Source organism: Triticum dicoccoides, chromosome 5A (assembly GCF_002162155.2).
Source record: "Triticum dicoccoides isolate Atlit2015 ecotype Zavitan chromosome 5A, WEW_v2.0, whole genome shotgun sequence".
Lineage (NCBI taxonomy): Eukaryota > Viridiplantae > Streptophyta > Magnoliopsida > Poales > Poaceae > Triticum > Triticum dicoccoides.
In genome coordinates this window covers 676,758,358-676,778,751 of record NC_041388.1, presented here as the reverse complement: position 1 = coordinate 676,778,751, position 20,394 = coordinate 676,758,358, and positions in this window count along the sequence as shown.

Here is a 20,394-nt window from a genome sequence, read left to right as displayed (position 1 = left end):
AATAATAAAAGCTTAGCTTTTAGGATGCCTCGGTGTCGACAAACCCTAAATGATGAGATCATGATCTTGTTCCTTGACAATAACCAACTTTTTGACCAAACTTTTTTCCTATTTAGAGCGAAACATGGCCCACAATGATGAGGCCGGCGGTTCGGGCGGCAAGCAATTCTGGGAGCTGTCCCAGGAGTTGGAGGAAGAACCTCACCGCTATGAGGACGCCGCGGAAGACACCGATCCTGACTACACAACCCCTAGTGGCGTCGGGGATGACACCACTGATGATGGCGCCGCGGATGCCACCACTGATGATGGCGGCGCACGCACAGATGGCAGCCAACCAAAGAGGCAACGGAAGGACCGCCGCCCGAACGTGCTCGGCACCGTCAGGGAGGAATTTACTGAAGTGAACTCCGACGGGCATCCGACGGCGCCCAAACACGTAGTCAAGGGGTACTCGGTTCAGCTCGGGTGCATTCTCCAGAGCACCACCTCGATCAACACCGAGAACCTAAGGCATAAGGACCGAGGGAATTTGCGCAGCCTTCTCTTCACGAAGTTGCACGAATGATACAAGTTCCCCGCTGAGTTCGCAAACACACGCCTCTCGGGGAATAAAGTGAACGGTGCCACCCTCACGACGATGAGCACGGCCCTGTCTACTTGGAAAAGCACGATGAAGGCAATGATTGACAAAGGTGATAGTTATGAGAAGATCAAGGCGAAATATCCTTTGATTAGCGAAGCTGACTACAAGGAGTTCAAGATCAAGTGCAAGAGCCCCGCAACCTCCGAATCAAGTCAGTGGGGGAAAGAAATGCGGCAGTTGAACATAGGGGTCCACCAACTCGGTCCCGGCGGTTACAGAGTGGCGGAGCCTATATGGGACAAGGAGGACGCGGAGCGTGTCGAGCAAGGCCTACCGCCCCGCTTCGAGAAATACCGTGACAAGCAGACCAAGAACTTTCTCAGGGCCCAGTACAAGGAGGACCCAGTAACAAAGGAGCTTACCACGGATCCGAAGACCAAGGCGCTTGAGCTTGTTCTGGTAAGGAATACACCCCCGCGTAATTAGCTCCATATGGTTGCATTCTAATTAATCCCCAATATTTCTAAATGGTTCACGTTCCTTCCGCAGGACAAAGAAAGCAGTAGCGCGGGGTCGTCTCAGAGCTCCCCTTTCGACACCCCTTTGAATAGGGCGTTGAACGTAATGAAAAACAAGGATAAGCTCAGTAAGCCAACGTCAGCTGGTCGTGTGTCCGGCAAAGGCTTGTCCACAAAATGGTCGTCATACTATACCGCTGGTGGGCGAAAGGAGAAAAAGACCAGCTCGGAAAGCCAGTCGCGCGAGGTTGAAGCACTCAAGGCGCAAGTGGCGCGGATTCTGGAGATGGTCCAAGAGCAAGTGCAACAACAATTGGGATTGACGCTCACCGGCATTATGCCTACCTTGATTCATGGGATAACGACGTGGATTGCGGGTGGCCAACAGGGGCCGCCCCCGATTCCCAGCTTCACGGCCAGCAACTCGCACAACGCGCAGGCGGCGCCATTGGTGTCTACGGCGACGGCGGTATTGGTGTCTACGGTGGCGGCGCCATTGGTGTCTCCGGCGGTGGCGGTATTGGTGTCTCCGACGCTGGCATTGGAGCTTAATGCACCCGGGTGTATGCCGGCCGGCACCTCGCCAGCAAGTGGCCCCTCCGTCAGTTGCACGCCCGTCATTGGCGGTGCCTCGACATTAGCCGATCTCGACGGCATCACGGTAACTAAGCCTCTCGGCCGAGGACTTCATCTCCTTGCCTTTGACTGGGCATCCCTGACGCCCTACATGTTTTCGCAGGGTGCCGCCGACGTTCCTTGCACTCTCCTGCACTTCGTGGGCGGCGAGTTGGTCGATGTCGCCAAGGGCAGAATCGTTCAACCGGGCAACCCCGTGTTCCACAGTAATCCGATGCCACCCACAATGTATAGGGTTGAAGTGGTTCGGGTGCTGCCAGGCTGCGACCAGCTGTTACCTCTGATTCGACCCGCTGGGGCCGACGAAGAAGATGAGATGACCCTCAGCGCCTGCGTAAGTTGCCCCCTGCTTTGGCCGAAGAGCCAGATTCGTTTGGGGGCGGGGGACACCACCCCATAGACAAGACCGCCAGTCGTGCCGGTGCCAAGCCATGGCAAGAATGCGGCAATGCTACCGGACATGCCGGACATCCCTATGGCACAGGATCCGGACATGCATATGGCACAAGATCCGGACGACGATGACAACGGTACATTTACCAACGTCGATAAGTACTTTGCCGAACATGGGTACGATGACGAGTTCTGCGGGCCTCCTTCTCAAGAACCCAACCAAGGCGACCGCGATCTAGCTGGTACGTTGGAGAAACCCAGTTGCAATAGGCGTCGTCTGGCGTTCAGTTCTCAGGAGACGCCTCCAGCTGCCACCTTCACCGAGCCTTAGATAGCTGAGGTGCGAAATATTATCAGCCCCAACACGCTCAAGAAGGCGGTCTTTGAGCATAACTTGGTCCCATTACAACAGATCAAGAAGAAGAGCCGGAAACGGCAGACTAAAAAGGGCGCTGGTGCGAGCCAGCCGGCACCGAGTACGATCCGTGCTCAGGACGGGCCACCTTCACCTAAGGATATCTCGAGGAGGGTGCATGTGGCGGGTAGGGCGATGCTACCGACAAATATGCTCAATGCTGCAACCGGTGCTATGCGGAGTCTGCACGACAGTGTTCTTTCTTTGGAGAAGCGGCGTCTAAGAGAGAATGATGTGGCATACCCGGTTTTCGTGGCCAAGGTGCCAGAGGGCAAGGGCTTTGTGGATGGTGACATCGGGGGTACGATCGTCCTGCGGTTTGATGACATCTTTGCTATGTTTAACCTTCATCCGCTGCACTACACCTTCGTTCGGTTGTTTTCGCTGAGTATGGAGATGCGGATCATTAGAGACAAGACCCCGGACATCGTGATCGTTGACCCCTTCTACATGCGTGCCAACCTCTTGAGCAGCGCTGGGGACCGCCAAGTCGCGAGTTCACACCTCGAAGACGTCATTCTGGCAAACCCATATCAGGATAACTTCCTTGTGGCTTACTTTCCCGAGTAAGTCATCCCTTAACCGCCCCGTAACATATGATTTCTTAGATTTCGATCGTTCTTTTTTTTCTAACATTCCGTGTTCTGTGCAGTGACACACATTGCACACTCATCCTCTTAAGCCCGAAATATTCCATGGCCACGTATTTCGACCCGAACCGTAACTCCAAGATAGATTACACAAATATCAAGAAAGTTCTTGATGATGTTCTCCCCGGCTACGCCAAATCTGGAGGCACCTTCACCAGGGCAGTTCATAAGTACGGCAAGCACGTGTTCGCCCATAATACGACGTTCTGCTACGTCAAGCAGCCGCCTGGCGTTCAGAAGGATGCCTACTACGCCCTCCATCACATGCGGGCAATCGTAAGGGACCATCATCACCTTCTGCTACCAAATAATCTCAAAGATTGGACCGCGAGCTTGTTGGCAATCCAGGACACGGACATCAGACAAGAATTCTTTCGCATCCAGTCAGAGTTTGCGGACATCATCCATCAAGATGTCCTTCATACCTCGGGGCAGTTCTTCCTCAGATATCAACCGTCCAACATTGAGATAGACGGAATGCTACAAATGCAGGCTGACAACGCCCGCGATTTCATGACCATCACGATAGACGGTGGCTTCATCCACGCTCATGTCCATGAGTCGAGTCAAAAGTAGTGATGCTATGCGTAGTTCTGAAACATTGATTGGCTCATGTTGTAATTAAACTTTAATGAATTGTATGTCTCTTTGGTTTGGACAGTCGTTCAACTTAGATGTAATCGATGCTATTTATTAGTAGGACCATGAATCGTGCTATTAATGCCATGCCTTGCTTTTCTCTTCCGATCCTTTTGTTGCATACTTATATATTGCTTATGTATGTATTGTCTGTTGTTTGGCTTGTGCATAGAGATGCCGTCGTATGTCGTGTACAAGGGTAAGGTTCCCGGAGTCTACGATGACTGGGAGGAGTGTCGGAGACAGGTTCGCCGTTTCGGCGGTAACAGTTACAAAGGGTACACCACTAGGGCGGAGGTGGAATCTAGATACGCCCGCTATCTAGCGGGAGAGAGGAGGGAGCGTTGGAGGAACCGGATGAAGACCAGTTTCATCGCGATGATGCTCATCGTGATGACCGCAGCTCTCTTCTATGTGATGGTAGTTTAGATGATCAACATCGACTTGTAATGTGAAGACAAACTCGATACTCGCGGTCTCGAGACTTGTAATGTTTTATCTTTGTTCGGTCTTTTGAATTCGGAGACTAATATGATGAATTGTATTCGGAGACTAATCTTCTATTGTATTCGATGAATCTGTTGTTGCTGTGTGCTACTGTCTATACTCTGTCAAATAATATATTTTGTCACTTGTGCAAAAATCAGAAAAGTAAAAAAATAAAACCTAATATTCATACTAATGGCGCATCACTACAGAGTGCGCCATTAGTATGCCAAAGTATACTAATGGCGCATCACCACCCAGTGCGCCATTAGTATGCCAAGTATACTAATGGCGCATCCATCCGCAGTGCGCCATTAGTGTGCCAAAGCACATGGTTAAATATGGCCCCTGGGAGGCATACTAATGGCGCATGGTGTTATATACTAATGGCGCACTGGATGGTGCGCCATTAGTATACCAGATACTAATGGTGCACCAGTGGTGCGCCATTAGTAATAAATACTAGTAGCGTGATACTAATGGCGCACTAGTGATGCACCATTAGTAGGCAAAACTGGTGCGCCATTAGTAGGCCTTTTCCTAGTAGTGTATCTAGGAGATGCATAGCAACGAGAGGGGAGAGTATGTCTACGTACCCTCGTAGACCGAAAGCGGAAGCGTTTAGTAACGCAGTTGATGTAGTCGAACGTCTTCGCGATCCAACCGATCCAAGTACCGAACATACGGTACCTCCGCATTCAGCACACGTCCAGCTCGATGACGTCCCTCGGGATCTTGATCCAGTTGAGGCCGAAGGAGAGTTCCGTCAGCATGACGGTGTGGCGACGGTGATGATGAAGTTACCTGCACAGGGCTTCGCCTAAGCACTGCGATGATATGGCCGAGGTGTGTAACTATGGAGGGGGACACCGCACACGGCTAAGACAAATCTTGAAGTGCCTTTGGGGTGCCCCCGGCGAATTCCCGTAACTCTCCGGTACTCCGAAAAATACCCGAATCACTTGGAACCTTTCCAATGTCCGAATATAGCCTTTCAATATATCGATCTTTACATCTCGACCATTTCAAGACTCATCGTCATGTCCGTGATCTCATCCGGGACTCCGAACAACCTTCAGTACATCAAATCACATAACTCATAATACAAATCATCATCGAACGTTAAGCGTGCGGACCCTACGGGTTCGAGAACTATGTAGACATGACCGAGACACATCTCCGATCAATAACCAATAGCAGAACCCGGATGCTTATATTGGCTCCTACATATTCTACGAAGATCTTTATTGGTCAAACCGCATAACAACATATGTTGCTCCCTTTGTCATCGGTATGTTACTTGCCCGATATTTGATCGTCAGTATCATCATACCTAGTTCAATCTCGTTACCGGCAAGTCTCTTTACTCGTTCCATAATGCATCATCCCACAACTAACTCATTAGTCACAATGCTTGCAAGGCTTATAGTGATGTGCATTACCGAGAGGGCCCAGAAATACCTCTCTGATACACGGAGTGACAAATCTTAATCTTGATCTATGCCAACTCAACAAACACCATCGGAGACACCTGTAGAGCATCTTTATAATCACCCAGTTACGTTGTGACGTTTGATAGCACACAAGATGTTCCTCCGGTATTCGGGAGTTGCATAATCTCATAGTCAGAGGAACATGTATAAGTCATGATGAAAGCAATAGCAATAAAACTAAACGATCATTTATGCTAAGCTAACAGATGGGTCTTGTCCATCACATCATTCTCTAATGATGTGATCCCGTTCATCAAATGACAACACATGTCTATGGTCAGGAAACTTAACCATCTTTGATTAACGAGCTAATCAAGTAGAGGCATACTAGGGACACTATGTTTTGTCTATGTATTCACACATGTACTAAGTTTCTGGTTAATACAATTCTAGCATGAATAATAAACATTTATCATGATATAAGGAAATATAAATAACAACTTTATTATTGCCTCTAGGGCATATTTCCTTCATTTCTCCCAGGCAAGGTCTATCATGTTATCTAGGCAATTCAAACTGTTTTTACAAGCAATCCATTTATAGAATTAGGCAACTTGGCTTAGTGTGACAACAAACGCGTAAAATGCTTATTGAAATAGTTTCCTCATTCATATGACCATGCCCCCCATGTGTTTCCCTGAGTTGAATGGTGGTAGGCATATTATGGAAGGATTTGTGAGCCGAATGTCTCTTTTTTCCTGCAGCCCAATGGTAATTGAATATGGCAAATACTTTGTCATAGTTAGGGAGCTTGCAAACTCAATGAAGAAGCAAGGTTTTGTCTTGAGCCTTGTAATGCAAGTTGGTATAGAGTCTATAATGATGAACTTGCCACCAGACTCAAAGAAGCTCGTGATGCCCCTCAGGTTCTCGGTAAGAAAACGCAAAGCAGTTAATAGTGTAGTTTTGTGATTCTTTCTTTTTATTTTTTTCATAATAGGTCATGGTCATGTCTGTATTCTTTTTCCACCAGGTTCAGATGCAAAACATGGAATTGAATGGCAATGAGCTCATTTCCCGGTTCAAGAAGTCAAATCACTTGGACCGTAAAGACATGGTAAGTTAATGGTTTCTTTATTTTTTACCAATGCACTTTTTACATATCACTTTTTCTGCTAAAATCTTGCTCACACAAATGTAAATATTCTTAGGGGGCAAGTTGATCACATTCATGAATTGCTTTCTCTTGCAAGTTGCTTACATAATTGCATAACTTACTTGTGCATTTTTTGTCAGGTTGCTTACATAAGCGCATAACTTACCTATGCATCTTTTGGTTTTTGGCAAGTTACTCACATAAGTACATAACTTGCATGTGCATCTTTGCTTCGTCAGTCCACGTCTTAATTTGTGAGAGCACACAGAAAAAGTTGCTTACATCCAGCCTCTAGCATGGTTTTATTTTTTGCGCTACTACCTCTGTGTGTTTAAGTATTTGAAGTTATCCTTTTTTACTAACCCCATTTGTTTTTTCTAACAGATTATGTTTCCGGTTTTAGAGAACATTGATAAGACAAAGCCAGTTAAAGGCAATCATTACTGGATTTTAAATTTGAACATAAGGGACCGATGTTTGAGGCTCTTGATTCTTGGAGGACGCTCCAGGACAAGTCTCTAGATGTTTGCGCAAGGAAAATGGTTGCAAGTTTTTGGGCTCTATGGGAAGAGCACTACGCCAGCTCCCGCGTCTCGCTAGATGACTTTGGGCTTACCAACATCGACGTTCCAAAACAAAAAACTGAGTTAGCATCCACTTTTTCACATAAAACTCTACTTTTGTTCAGTTTTTTACAAGTGACACAGTACTACATAGAGTAAACTAGCTAATTAGAAAAGTTTTTTTTTTGAATTTTTGTTTAGGTTCGACTGTGGTGTTTTTGCTCTTACGCTAGCAAACAGTTGGGAGGCAAGGGATGTTCCAAAATTCACAGTTGAGGATATTCCAAGCATCAGGAAACAACTGACAAACACGTGGGCTAACAATGGGCACAACAAGGCTCCATGGAAAACTATACTCAAGTTAGCATAGGTCGGTTTTTTTCTCCCCTCACGCGTACTGGATCATGTAAATGCATGCGAATTTTCTTGCATTGTGAATTTTGGACCGCCGGGGGAGTTTCCTGTATAAGAACTTGGACCAGGCAACTCAATTGCATAAACAGACAATTTAAGCTTTAATGTGAGGTAAGTAAATCAGAAGAACCCATAAAAGGTAAATAGTATGATCATTACATAATCAGGAGATTGTTGCATCTTCAGCATTGCAGAATCTTATGTATGTGAGTTTTCGACCACTAGGGGCACGGCAAGGGTGTGGGCGGCGCAAATTTTCCTGTATTACATTTTTTTGTCAGGCAATACAAAGCACACAACAGGCAACTCAAATCTCATAACCAGGCAATTCAAATTCTAGTGTGAGGCAAGTTACTCACAAGAAACCATAAACGAGAAATAATAGCTTAGGATGTTCAAACATGAAGACCCACAATAGTTCAATTTGTCAATGTCATTCAACACATCTTTCAGCCATCTGGTTACTGTGTGACCATCACACCAATCTGGTCGTGCAGTTTGCACCATTGTGGTTAACAGAACCACAATAGTTGCACTTGTTCTTTCTCTTCGGATGCAGCTCAAGTGCTGGTTGAATTCTTTTTGACTTTGTCCTACCTTTGGTAGTTGATTTTGGAGGGTCTCTAGGAATTGCAGGGCCAGGTGTGGTAGTAGGTCTTCCAAACTGTGGTTCAACCATCGTAGTACCTTGCGCGGCCGTAACAGCTGCATGTAGGGATGCAATACTGAGTGGCTGGTGTGCATGTCCACCAGGAGCTTGCATAATAGGAGATGAAATTGCATTGCCACTTTCTTCTTGTGTAGTTGAAGAACCTGGACGTTGTCCATACCTGCCATCAACTATTGCTGATGATGCAGGCGATGGTGCCAGTCTAGAACTAGTCACATAGTTTGTGTTTGCTGCGTTAGGCCCCCGTGGTGGTTGTATAGCCCCCATAGGTTGTGGTGCAGGCTAGGTTGTTGTCCCAGGACCCATAGGAGGTCATGCAGGCCCTCTTGCTAGTGTCGTATCCATCAAAAGTTGTGGCGCTGCTCCTCTTAGTGCTTGCACAGGCCTTGTTGTTGTTGAGCCCCTAAAAAGGTGCGGTGCTGCTCCACTGTTCAGTGGCAAATATCCTGGCAGTTGTTGTACAGGCCACCAGCTTTGTGCTGGAGGGCCCCTGGGCAGTGGTACAGCCCCCTGGGCATCGCTGCAGCCCTCAACGTTGTTTGTTGGAGTCCATCTTCACTCATAGAGTTACCAGCTAGCGTTGCTGCATTTTTTCTCCATGGTGCAGAAGTAGGTCGCTGCTGCCTAGGTCCAGAAGGGGCTTGTGCAGGTTCGTCAGGATGCACCGCAGGGCCACTAGTTGCGTGAGTGTTACTCGATGGTGGCGCAGAAGTAGGTGGCTGCTGCATAGGTCTAGAATGGGCTTGTGCAGGTCCTTCGGGATGCACCACGGGGCCACTAGTTACCCGAGTGTTACTCGGTGGTGGCGCAAAACCACCAGCTGATGGTGGAGGACCACCAGAGGGCCCACTTGTTGATGCTGCTGGTTTCTTCTTCTTTGACATGTTGAGATTTTTGATTTCATGATGCGCACCACACATATGTTTCTTTACAATTTCCGTCGTAGCATCTGACGCACTAGCAACCCGAGCAAGACTACCAAAATCCATCATCAAATTTGCATGCTTGAGTTCCTTCTTCGACTGTGGTGGCATCTCATCGGGTTGCTCTTCGACAGTAGGGGTGCATTGGGAATTGCCAAATGTGTCCATCTTCTAAGTATATACTGCGTTGGGATTTCATCAACACCAAGTTGGTTGAAAACTTTCAAGATATGGCAGCAAAGCATGCCATCCCTCTCAATCTTGCAGCAGTCACATCTGTAGTTTCCAGCACTAGCTTCCACCGTGACAAAATAGCCCCGTGATGTCTACTACACAACCTTCTTCTTGTAGACGTTGTTGGGCCTCCAAGTGCAGAGGTTTGTAGGACAGTAACAAATTTCCCTCAAGTGGATGACCTAAGGTTTATCAATCCATGGGAGGCATGGGATGAAAATGGTCTCTCTCAAGCAACCCTGCAACCAAATAACAAAGAGTCTCTTGTGTCCCCAACACACCCAATACAATGGTGAATTGTATAGGTGCACTAGTTCGGTAAAGAGATGGTGATACAAGTGCAATATGGATGGTAGATATAGGTTTTTGTAATCTGAAAATATAAAAACAGCAAGGTAGCAAGTGGTAAAACTAAGCGTAAAGGGTATTGCAATGCGTTGAAACAAGGCCTAGGGTTCATACTTTCACTAGTGCAAGTTCACTCAACAATAATAACATAATTGGATCATATAACTATCCCTCAACATGCAACAAAGAGTCACTCCAAAGTCACTAATAGCAAAGAATAAACGAAGAGATTATTGTAGGGTACGAAACCACCTCAGAGTTATCCTTTCTGATCGGTCTATTCAAGAGTCCGTAGTAAAATAACACAAAGCTATTCTTTCCGTTCGATCTATCATAGAGTTTGTACTAGAATAACACCTTAAGACACAAATCAACCAAAACCCTAATGTCACCTAGATACTCCAATGTCACCTCAAATATCCGTGGGTATGATTATACGATATGCATCACACAATTTTAGATTCATCTACTCAACCAACACAAAGAACATCAAAGAGTGCCCCAAAGTTTCTACTAGAGAGTCAAGACAAAAATATGTGCCAACCCCTATGCATAAGTTCACGAGGTCACGGAACTCGCAAGTTGATCACCAAAACATACATCAAGTGGATCACGTGATATCCCATTGTCACCACAGATAAGCACATGCAAGACATACATCAAGTGTTCTCAAATCCTTAAAGACTCAATCCGATAAGATAACTTCAAAGGGAAAACTCAATTCATCACAAGAGAGTAGAGGGGGAGAAACATCATAAGATCCAACTATAATAGCAAAGCTCGCGATACATCAAGATCGTGCTGAATCAAGAACACGAGAGAGAAAGATCAAACACATAGCTATTGGTACATACCCCTCATCCCCGAGGGTGAACTACTCCCTCCTTGTCATGGAGAGTGCCGGGATGATGAAGATGGCCACCGGAGAGGGATTCCCCCCTCCGGCAGGGTGCCGGAACGGGTCTAGATTGGTTTTTGGTGGCTACAGAGGCTTGCGGTGGCGGAACTCCCGATCTGGATTTCTTTCTAAAAGTTTGGGATTATATAAGAGGTGTTGGAGTCGGGAACAAGTCGCGGGGGGTCCCTAAGGTGGCCACGAGGTAGGGGGCGCGCCCAGGGGGTAGGGCACGCCCCCCACCCTCGTGGTGGCCTCGGGACTCTTCTGGCCCATTTCCGGTACTCTGTGGGCTTCTTCTGGTCCAAAAATGATCTCCGTGAAATTTCAGGTCAATTGGACTCCGTTTGGTTTTCCTTTTCTGCGATACTCAAAAACAAGGGGAAAACAGAAATTGGCACTGGGCTCTAGATTAATAGGTTAGTCCCAAAAATCATCTAAAATAGCATATAAATGCATATCGAACATCCAAGGTTGATAATATAATAGCATGGAACAATCAAAAATTATAGATACGTTGGAGACGTATCACCCCTAGAACCATATTTGGCAACCCACTCTTGATTTGGGTAAACCTCATACAAGTTTTCACCATGCGGTCGCACGTTGTACCTCGTAGTCAACTGAAACTCATCATGAAACTTCTCGTACAAGTCCCTAGTATACGATCCGTATGCCTGCTTCTCTATTGGGTAAGATGACCACATTTCAGTCTGCAAATGTCCTGTCCTGTAGTCTTTTGAACCCTCTCGAACTAGTATGTGTGTTTGGATTTTCTGATATTGCTTCACAAAGTTCAAAATGGACTTGTGTGGGTTTACATATCGCTTAAGGACAGCGTTGAACCCCTCGTTGTGTTGATTTGACTGCAAGAAAGGGAAGAATTGGTGCTGTAAGTAACAGGGTACCCATGTTTCTCTATATTTGTATAGATTCTTGAAGTGGGAGTCAGTGATAGCATCATACTTCATCATCAGCTCACACCACCCTGCCTCAAATTCTTCTGGCGTCAAGCTGAAGTCAACACAGTTGTTGAAATCTTTGGACAAGCCAGGGTTTTGCTCCAGCAATGCTCCAAGCTTCTCTTGTGCTTTTTTCATAATATGCTAGCGACAACAGCGATGCACACTTGTAGGGAAGATTTTTTTAATTAATTGTGCCATTGCGATGTCTTGGTCGATTATGATGTTGGTGGGTGCTACATTATGCATTGCCTCAAGGAAGGTCTGGAATAGCCAATCAAAGCTTGACGCCAACTCTTGCCTAACAAAGCCACATCACAACATGAATGACTGCCCATGCCTGTTAATCCCGATGAATGATGCAATGGGCATGTTGTAAATGTTAGTCATATACATTGTGTCAAAGGAGATACAATCGTGATAAGATTCCACGTACGCCTTCCTTGCAACACCATCGACCCAGAAAATATTCTCAACCCTGTTCTCCTCATCATATTTTATCTTGTAAAAAAAATCTGGATCCTCTCTCTGTTAATCTTTAAAGTAAGCAACTGTCTCTATCATATCCCCTTATTTTGTATCATCCTTGTTCAAGAGCGCCTTGAGGTTTGTAATGTGCTTAGTGGTATATACGACCTGTTGACATGAAGTCACAATGGTGGTCAATCCTTTTTCTGCACAAAAACAGTATCAAAAATAGTTTCTTTTCTATTTTTAGCAAGGCAACTCAAACGCAAAGCTTGGGCAATTCATGAAGCTATACAAGCAAATATGACAATATGCCTCAGAGAACACATGAGCAAAATACACAAAACAAACAGGGGGTAACTATACATTAATGAGCAATAAAAATTTCAATCATAGGCAAGTTGACCTCATCCAGAAAACAAGTACTATCGTACATTTTAGCTATAAAGAGACTAATCATAGGCAAGTTTAGAGTCAACACCAAATTTGTTTTACAGACAAAAAAACTAGGCAAGCAGGAACTTTGCATTGAGCAACAAACAGGTAAACATTAGGCAAGTCCAGTATCCAGAAACAAATCAGGCATTATCTCTTTTTGTACTGCTATAAGTAATTTAATGGCATTATCAAGCAACTAAGTCATATGTTTGAAGCAAATCAGTCATATGTTTCAAGCAAAATCAGTTAGTTGTTGATGGGCCAAGAAACACACAACCAGTAGGCATGTCCAGGTTCTTAAAGTTAGAAGGTAGGGGGGAGGGGGTGTGGTTTAAAACCTGTAGTTAAATTGCAGTTATGAAGATGAGTAAGGAAGGCCCTTTCTTCTAGCGGGATCCCTTGGTGTGATCGCAAATACTTAGTCAAACATGGCTTGTCAACCAACGGATGGTTGTGCTCGCCAACAAAGTAGATCACCTCCCATCTGCCATCTATTACCTTCACAACCATCTTAGCTTTGCAACCAGTTTGCACAATTTTATCTCTTTTTTGTTTCTTGCTCATCTTTTTGCCTTTACTATCATCATCAAGAAAGACAATAGCCTCATCTTCATTATCATCTTTTTCTTGCTCAACAATGTCATCTAGCACAGGAATCCTTTCTGCCCCTCCGTCATCAACATCAGGCTTTCGAAACTTGTTGCAAACAAACTGTTGTTTTATCAACTCCCCGGTTTTCACATCCTTCCCTGAAGTATTCATTTTGATTGAAAAACCCGTCTGCAAGGGATATGCATTGTAGTGCTCCTTGGCATCTTCCAAAGTGTCAAACCTCATGCCCACAAGGCTCCTTGGGTTGTGACCAAGCTTCATCATCATTTTCAGCACCAACCATTACCGACGGTCCCACCAGTATCACCTGGGGCACATGTGTCATCAAGGGTATGAGCATCACTCTCAGCTGCTACTGCTGCAGGTACTTGTGTACTGCCTGGAGCCCCTCCCCCATGACTTGACTGCCCATCTGTCGCCATTACTTCTGTAGCAGCACAATTGACTTTTTGCATGATAGAGGGATTAGGTGATTCCGCCACAAATTCTGCATTTCCAGCAGGATGTTGCGTATAGTACAAAGGATCATTATTTTCATCTAATTCCTCATTCAGGTCAATCATTGTCAACCTGTTTATTTTTTTTCAACATGGAAAAAAGTAAAGCAAGTCAACAGAATGATGCAAGCAAGTAGCATAGTAAAAATAGGCAAGCCAATAGCACAGCCACCCAAGCACACCACAAACAGGTCAATCATCTTCAACATGTGCATTTTTTTCAACCAGAAAAATTAAAGCGATTTAGCTTGTTGAGGCAAGCTAGTACCACACTAAACACAGGCAAGCAAGTAACACAGCAACCCAAGCACACCGGATTCACATGATAGCATTCATTTTTGTTTTTAAGGAAACAATTGAATATAACCAGGAAATTCAAAGTACACTATCAGGCAGTCCAAACCATATAACCAGGCAAATCAAACTATATATGTTAGGCAATATATTTTCAGGAAATCCATGGTTTTTTTGTACTAATGAAACATTTTTTACATATAACATAGGCTTGTTTTTTGTGTACCATAATATATTTTCTTATTTGTTTTTGTTAAACGCACGCAACATTGATTTGGTGAAGCAAGTCTCCTGCCATAGAAGTGCTACTTTCGAAGTGTCTTCAGAATGGAATTCACTCCAAAATCAGAGAGAATAGAGCATGTTTTGTGTTAGAAAAAAACTTAAGTTAGTAGTTATGGGCATGATTGCCCTTTATATTTAGACTATATTCAGTACCTATGTTTTCATCTTTATTGTACTAGTAGCAAGCTTGTGTGTTTTGGCTATGTTTTACTATGTTCAATGTGGTTTCCATTTTTGCACAATTGGTTGAAGTAACGTTTTCGCAACTGAGATAGTTGTTGGTATATGGTTTTTCTTGTTTTTTTCTTTCTTGCAGGATGAAATACCAATAAATTTGCAACTGTATCTTGGCAACTTTCCAACATTTTTTGGATCATGTTGAAGAATATGCTATAACCAAGGTAAATTGTACTATGCACCAGTCTCTCTTGTTTTTTAGCTGCACATGTCCTTACTTATATTCTTCTCATGTTTTTCACTGCTGAACCAAAGAATAATGGAAACAAATGACCAAGAGGAATGTTTTTCTAGCTTCATCAGGAGTTGCTTGGACATTGTTATGCTTTTGCTCAATCTTATAATGCAAGTTGCTCCAATCAGCCATTTGTTTTTGCTCCACACATAGCAAAACGGTCTGCTAAGAGAAAGCCTTGCTTTTTGCCTTTTTCTTTTCCATAGTGAGCTCAGTGTTCATCGTCTTATAAGGTACAAAAGGGTTCATGTTTTGCCATGTCATAAGATTCCAAAGTTGTGTATATACCATATACTAGTTGCTTCATGATAGTACTGTTTTTGCTCAAATAGAATGTCTAATTTGCCAAGAACATTTTCATAAGCAATTAACAGAACTGGAACACATTGTAAATAGATCATGATAGTATTGTTTTCTAGTTTGCCAAGAACATTTTCATAAGCAATTAACAGAACTCGAACACATTGTAAATAGACCATGATAGCACTGTTTTCATCCTCTTGTAAGCACTGTTTTGCTCTGTCAAATTTTTTGCTTAAGTTATGATATTTTGTCCCCAGCAATACTATCAGCACTTGCTTACAATGTGTTCATATGCATCAGATTGGCAAGAACTATCACGTAGGGTGCACAGCACTACTGAATTTGCCCAAAACAGGGGGCTGAAACTTGCTCAAACATCAGACTAAACATGCTTAACATCACATCTTTTACACAATTTTTTGCATAATTGCAGCCTTGTACAAATCATGGGGAAAGAGGAGGGATCTGGAAGTGAACTAAATCTGACCTTTTTCCTGTGCTTTTTTTGCCTTTTGCTAGGCAATCTGAATGGAGCCCCCTAGATTTGCCTACAGAAGAAACCCTAATGGAGCCGCCATTGGAGGGTTGTGAAGGTTCTGTGGATCTGGAAGTGGTGAGGGGAAGGGGCGTGTTGTTCTTTTTGGCTTGGGAGAGAAGAAGATGGGGCTGGGGGTTAGGTGAGGAGAAAAGGAGACGCACAGGGGTGGGGGAGGGACCGGGGGAAGGGGAGGACCAGGTGAGTTCGCTCGCTCGATAGTTAGACGCAGGAATCGGGAGGAGGGACCAGGGGCTTTCCTATCCTGGATAGAGGGACATAAAGTTACTATATATGGAGGGCCGCCAAGAAACGCTAGGGAGCACAGCCGGCTGCTCCCTAGACGCAGCCTAACTAATTAAAAGTCTCTTTTGTCCTAATAAATGGTAAATTATGTTGATTGTATGTAGCTTTTTTTAAACACAACGCAAGCACCTTACCCCTATGAGCACATTCGAGAGACTTAGCTGGCATATCATCTTGAGATTTACGAATTCACCGTAGGCGCATCATGTTTACACTGTTATCAAACGAGAATTTTTTCTTTGGACCACAATATCTGGTGAGCACATCCCCTTGGGAGATTCATGTACGAACAAATTGATCCATGGGAGTGTTCAAGTGACCGAAAATCGTTCACTAGGGGAGTCCCTCCGGAGACCTCGGGAGCTCCTGTACAACGCTTCAAGTGCTCGTTCACGGAAAAGGCGCCACAGAGCCGCTACTTAGGCTGGCCCAACGAGCTCGCTCGCTCAGCACTCGATCGCTATTGGTCGCTGCCTCGCTGGGTTTGCTGCTAATTTTTTTAGGCTGGTTCCCTGCTGACTGGTGGGGTTGACCGGTCAGCCGCTAAATTTTTTACCAATAACTTTAGTAAAAACGAAAAAAAAGATGAAAAAACAATCGTCAATTTTAAAATGTTCATGGATTTTGGAAAAAATATGAATCTGAAAAAAGTTCATCAATTTTGAAAATAGTTCATAAAAATTAGGAAAAGTTCATTGAATTTAAAAAAGATCATCAAATTTGAAACAATAATTGATTTTAAAAAGTTCATAAAAATTATAAAAGGTTCATAAAATTTGAAAAAGAAAACATCATCGATTTTCAAAAAAGATCCTCAAATTTGAAAAAATAATTCACCAAATTTTAAAATAGTTCATGAGTTTGGAAAAAAATCATCAATTTTGGAAAAAAGTTCACCAATTTTTGAAGAAAATTTCAAGAATTTAAAATAGTTCGTGCATTTACGAAAAGAAAAAGAAAGCACAGAATAGAAAAAAAAAGACAAGAAGGAGAGAGAAAAAGAAGACCAAACACGAAACAGTGTGTTTTCCAGTGTTGTATGTTAAGAATTAAAACAAATCTATCACATGAGGTCGGGTTGCCCACTTGGTTAGATCGATCTATACTACTCCTTCATTTTCTTATACAAGGCCACAATCTCAGATTACAGACACCAAGGTAAAATTTAATAATTATTTTGTAAGCCAATTTTTCTGTTTGTTAACCGGCATCATTAATACGTTATATGCATGCAAGAAATGAATGGAAAGGAAGCAGCTCAGTGTCATTATGACTGCATGCATACAAGTACTCTCTCCGTTCATAAATATAAGCCTTTTTAGAGATTCCAGTATAAAGTACATACGGAGCAAAATGAGTAAATCTACACTCTAAGCTACGTCTATATATATCCGTATGTAGTCCATATTACACTCTCTATAAATGCTTATATTACAGTACAATTTGCAAACGGCGGGCGCCTGCAGCAATCCAAATTGGGCCGGCCCATTCAATTTTTTCCTTCTTGTTTTTCGAAAGGTCAAAAAGATCGCGGAATGGGGGATCGAACTCGCGACCCTACCATTTTAAGGGCTCGGCTCTAGCCACCAGGCTATCCTCTCACGAGTGTAAAAGTAGATTATTTTCCTCTTTTTATTTCGTTCTTCAGCTCGGTTTATTTTTTTTCCTTTTTCTCATCTTTTTTGTTTTATTTATTGCGTGCTTTTTTCAATTCCTGAAGTTTTTCTTTAAATTTGTGAACTTTTTTGATTTTTTATGAACTTTTTGAATTTTGATGAATTTTTTAAAATTCGATGAACTTTTTTTGAAATTCAATGAAGATTTTTTAAAATATTCTATGGATTTTTTTAAAGTGATGAACTTTTTTCTCAAATTCTATGAACCTTTTTTTCAAATTCACGAACTTTTTTTCAAATTTGATGATTTTTTTTCAAATCTGATGAACATTTTTCGAATTCATGAATTTTTCCTTTTTTTGTATTTATCCTTTCAATTCATGGATTATACGAATGCCTTTTAAAATTGATGCATTCTTTATTCAAAAAAATTGAAGTGGTGAGATAGATTTTTGCAATGAAACAGCGATGCATCATTGTTATTAAGCATTTGCCTCTGTTACTAGTCATATACTCCCTCCATTCCTAAATATTTGTCTTTCTAGTGATTTCAACAAGTGACTACATACGGAGCAAAATGATTGAATCTACACTCTAAAATATGTCTATATACATCCGTATGTGGTAACCATTTGAGATCTCTAAAAAGACAAATATTTAGAAATAGAGAGAGTAGAAAGCAAGTAGCTCGTGTGGCTGGTGGTACCTGTACGCGAACTCGATGTGCTGAGTTCGAAACCTGTATATAGCTATTTTTTTCACGTTTTCTTTTGCGAGCTTTTGCATTCGCCAGGCTTTGCGTTTAATGGGCCGGCCCAGCGCGGGGCGCTGCAGGCGCCAGGAGCACGAATGGGCGCCTGCAGCGCCGTATAGGACCTCCCTGGTTCGAGTCTCGTGGGGCACAACATTTTGGTTGCTTTAAAACAAGAAAAAAGAAGTTAATGGGCCGGCCCAGTGTGCGAGGTAGTGCGCAGGTGGGGGGAGCAGCTTCAGGCGCCGGTTTGCAAAAACACTATAAACTGGCGCATAAAGCGCCAAATAAGATTTGCCGAGACTTCCTATTCAGCGCTTCAGACGCCGATAGGGCTCCCTGGTGCTCGCTAGTTTGCTATGTGGGCCACAGAACAAAAGTACACCTTATCCCTCTCGTACATCCTCTTTCAGGAGGCACGTTCGCTAAGTAAATGGCCACCAGTTTAATATAGTTTAATTTGAAAAATTGTGCACTTAAAAAACTATGATTTCAAAAAACTGTGCAATTTTGGAAAATATATGAATTTGAAAAGAAGTTTGTGAAATTGAAAAAAGTGCTCTGATATGAAAAAAATGTTCACGGATTTCAAAAAGCTTAAGATTTAAAAAGTCCATTAATTTGAGAAAATTTGATGAGTTTCAAAAACATTTTGTGGATTTTGTAAAAAGTTCATTCATTTTATGAATGCTTATGTATTTGAAAAAAGTTCCTCGATTTGCTAAAGTTTTTGGATACGAGGAGTTCATAAATTTAAAAAAAATGTGGATTTAATGACGTTCACGAATTCGGAAAATCACATTTTTGAAAAAATCATGAATTTGAGAAAGTTCACCGATTTTAAAAGATCATAAAATATGAAAAAATATGAAAAAAAATCATGAATTTAAACAGAGGTTGGCAAAAAAGTAAAAGTAAAAAATAAAAAATAACGAAAAACACTGAAAGGAAAAGTGAAGGAAAAACAGAAAGAAAATCGGTCGAAATCACTAATTAAGGAGCACCCTTTACAAAGGTCACTCCAACCTCCTCGGGTTGCAACAAGTGGCGCATGTGTGTCAGTTTTTGCAACCTAGAAAGTTTTCCTTTTTTCATAGATTCGTTTATTCAAAATGTTCTATCTATAAAACCGTGCATCCAAATCTTGAACCGTTTTTACCGTTGGATTCCCTGCATCAAGATCTTTAAAATTAGATCCATGTTGACAGATTTTGACAAAAGCATTTTTTTTGATAATCAGACGAAAAACCGAACCGAAAACATGTTTTTTTACCGTTGAATTGTGCCTCTCGTGAAAAAAAATGTGGTTTTTTTCGTTTCTCATAGGCACGTTACGAAAGCAAATCCGAGGCACGACTGTGCCTCTCGCGGAAGCAAATCCGTGCCTCGCGCGGGAGAAAAAAATATGTTTTTTTTTTGTTTCGAAGAGGCACGGCTGCTTGCCAGTTTAAAAAAATGTTGCTTGACAGTTTAAAAAAAATACTCCCTCCATTCTCCTTATACAAGGCCACTATCAAAAATACGTTTTGCATCAATACAAGGTCACCAAGAGTAATCGAGACAAAAAATAATGATGTTTCCTTGTACTAGCAACTTTTTAATACTTACATGCATGTAGTCATAATGACACTCATCTACTTCCCATTCAGGGTCTCTTTGATTCAAAGGATTTTCATAAGATATTTGAAGGATTAGAATCCTTAGGAATTTTTCTTACATTGGTTGTTTGATTCGTAGGATTGAATCTTGTAGAATTTTTTCCTAAGAATTCATTTGTACTACATTTTATAGGAATTCCAACATCCACTCCAACCTCTTGGAAGAAATCCTTTGTTTTTCCCGCGACACAATCAAACAAACTCAAATCCTATAGGGATCCAATGGACATGCCATTCC